The sequence below is a fragment of the Tigriopus californicus genome, chromosome 3 (genome assembly GCF_007210705.1).
Source record: "Tigriopus californicus strain San Diego chromosome 3, Tcal_SD_v2.1, whole genome shotgun sequence".
NCBI classification, from domain to species: Eukaryota; Metazoa; Arthropoda; class Copepoda; order Harpacticoida; family Harpacticidae; genus Tigriopus; species Tigriopus californicus.
In genome coordinates this window covers 1,856,059-1,859,291 of record NC_081442.1, presented here as the reverse complement: position 1 = coordinate 1,859,291, position 3,233 = coordinate 1,856,059, and the positions used below count along the sequence as shown (strand labels likewise).

Genomic DNA, 3,233 nt, shown 5'->3' with positions numbered 1-3,233 from the left:
TTTCAGTTGTGAGAGAACGAAGACGAGCCACCCTGGGAAACCCGCTAAATTGGTCCACCAAAAGAAAAAAATGTTGTCCATCGACTTCAAATAGATCCACGGAGACCCATTCCATCGGGAAAAAAGCTGCCCCCAATTGGACAGGCTCAAATGGTTGAGACGGCAGAGCCTCTAAACTGACAGAACAGCTAGCAACCTTGACTCGGATTTCGTTGGACATATTTGGCCAAGTGTAGAGCTAGCAGGCTAATGTGTAAGTTTTGGTCATTCCAGAATGTGATGAATGGAGGAGATCAACCACGCGAGACCTGGCCGGTGTGGGAACCACTAGGCGAGATCCATGGAGGATCAGATTGCCTTCCAGGCGAAGATCATTGAAAATTGCCAAAAAATGACTCAGAGACGGGAGTAAATTGCCAGTTCGAACACATTCACGAAGATCGCGATACTCGTCATCTTCGTTGTTTCGTATGAGAGATAAAGCCGGATCAGTCGTGTCGATAGCAGCACACACGTCAATTTCCAGATCAGAATCGGAGGGGAAAAATGGCGCACGGCTCAAGGCATTGGCGATCAAGTGTGTTTTGCCAGATGACCACTGCTGCAAAAGTGTACATCACCAAACTTTCGCAGATCCACTGAAGCCGGTCATTGGACAGTGATGATAATGGTTTTTCAAAAATCCCAAGAAGTGGGCCATGATCGGTGATGACTTTAAATCCTCGAAGGCCGCGGAGGTAAAAATCACACTTTTGAATCACCCACATTATTGCGGAGCATTCTAATTCGATGGTAGAATATTTTTTCTGTGCCACAGAGAGCGATCGAGAACCACACTGAATCAGCCGAGGATTACCAAAGTTATCTCGTTGAATAAGGGCATATCCAAGACCATGAAGCCGCGACGCATCGGTGAGGAGCTCGGTCTTGAGATTTGGGTTGAATGGTGCCACGATTGCTGATGAGCAAAGAATATCCTTGGCTCGGAGAAACTCAATATCGTGCGTATCAAGCCACACAAAAGCGTTCTTTTTCTTAAGGAGTTCTCGCATTGCAACCGTGGAATGTGCCAAATCAGGTGAGAATGAGCCAAGTTGATTTGCTAAGCCAAGAAATGCCCTTAATTCTGATATATTGGTAGGTGTTGGAAATTTTTTAATGGATGCAACCTTGGAAGGATCTGGCCGGACACCTTCAGGACTTACAATGAAGCCCGCAAATTTCATTGATTGTCCGACCTCGAGCTTGGCCAGAGCAAGCATAATGCCAGCTTTTCGACACCTTTCAAGGACGATACGTAAACGTCGGAAAAGCTCGTCGCGGGAAGGTGCTTGGACAAGCATGTCGTCCACAATTTTCATTAGCCAACCCAAACCGGCGACGGCTGCATCTGTCCGAATATTAAATTCGTCCGAACACGAATTTAATCCCATAGGGGCTACTTCTTAAAAACTCGACGATCTTGATCGAGAGAAACTCGACTCCCTGATCGAAGGGTGGCTGCTGCTGTCACGTGAACGAAATCCCCAACAGGTGGTCAATTATATCTCTCGCACAATGGATCTCGGACAAAATTTATATCACCTCTTGCTTTACGGAAGTTTTGAATTGCTCCCGGCAACGAAAAATGTGTTGAATATGGGCGAGCTATATGGCTATCAATTCCAACACTATTAGGAACCAAAAGCACTTCTAAACAAAATGTTTCGATGGTGAGCTAAAAGTACTCTGACCAACACAACATGACCGCACTAAAGAGGGGATTATGAAGTTCTTTGTCACTGGCTTTCACTGTCAGTGTAACTCAGGGCACAGAATTCTATCTTGGAAAATCTGGAAAAAATAAATCCGAATGTTTGTGGGCACTCAGGGCACAGAATTCTGTCTTGTAAGCTCTGAAACAAATTCTTATATTTCCACCTGGGCAAAGCAGTCAATCGTCTTGCGACACCAAACAAATCGCAAATCAAAATTTATTCACGGGAATCTAAAAATCCCGGGTCGCGGCACCAAAAAGAGACTATGTTCCGTCCACCAGCCAGGGGTGAAAGGTCCTGACTTATTGAATTCCCGTGGTGAACGGAAACATGGAATTCCTCACCCAAGCACTAGGCAAAAATACCGTGATAGCTCTCAAAGATAGAGAGCACCTAGTACATGGGCTTAAATTTCTTTGACCTATCTTAAGGCCTCCGGTTTTAACCCTAATCAGGGCAGACGAGCAATAATTCGAGCTTCCTTTATCAGGGCCTCAAACAATCATCAAATGACTAAGGATACAGATCGCTAGTTACCTCTACTCCCCATTGGTCCCAGATCAATCTCGCTTGTCTGGCATACCTGGGCCAATCTTCAAGGCAAACTATCCTGCAAAATGTGGTCACTATCCTAGTCTACTGTGCATCTATCAAAAGATGCTGATCTCTACACTTAGAGTCTAATACCGGACTCTTGCCAAATCAAAGATGAACTTCGGTTACAGTTCCATCTACTTTATTCAATTGCTCTACATAAAAATGACACTCTACCAATCAGCTGTCTTGCTCGGGTAATGAAAGAGGGGGTAATTGCTTGGCCATGAAAGACGGAAAACATGCATGGACACAAAATGGTTTGATCCTACTTTTTGATGAGGGTGATTCTTGTCCAACAGAGATTCACGGCCATGACGTCGGTTCGATTGGAATGAAGGTCCAGAATCGAATTGACGGAGTATAGCTCAGAAGTTGCACCTGTACTCAGCTCCAGAGACTTTTCAACTCGTCTATGCTGGCTCACTGATGTATGTTATACACTTTCCCAGGTCCTCTTGACTCTGAACGGCTTCCTGGGTCCCGACTCCAAGCGTTGACTTTCACTGCTCTTATTCAAAAATGGATCGACTCAACCTCCAACACGTCTATCAAAATGTTCTCAATTCAAATACCAGCAAGAGCTTCACGATGGGAGTTGCTATCACTTGCAATGTTCAATGGTCCCTTGTCCAAGAGGTTCAAATTGTGGCTCTGCTCTCCTCGAGCACGAAAATGTGACTATGCTCTCCTCGAGCCCAAAAATGTGATTGTCCTTTTGGTTAAATTTCCCGTACCACGTTGGTTTCCGCTTCTTCCTCATGGAGGCTAAAACGGGTTGTCCCAGGGCTATCGGTGGACGGTGACGGCTTCCTCTATCAACTGTTGCACACAAAACATTGGGCCGGAACTACGTCCCAACGGGACATTCCGGAAGGATTG

At 45.5% G+C, this 3,233-nt stretch overlaps 1 protein-coding gene and 1 long non-coding RNA gene across 2 annotated transcripts in view; one reads left to right on the top strand and one right to left on the bottom strand.

The window, feature by feature from the left end:
- The window catches only part of LOC131878657 (neuron navigator 2-like), a 31,155-nt gene that overhangs the window by 11,723 nt on the left and 16,199 nt on the right, over positions 1–3,233 (bottom strand). The window lies entirely within an intron of this gene.
- Positions 25–2,262, top strand: LOC131878665 (uncharacterized). Its single transcript, XR_009373052.1, has 3 exons — positions 25–737; positions 818–1,078; positions 1,142–2,262. It is a non-coding gene; the product is annotated as an uncharacterized LOC131878665 (long non-coding RNA).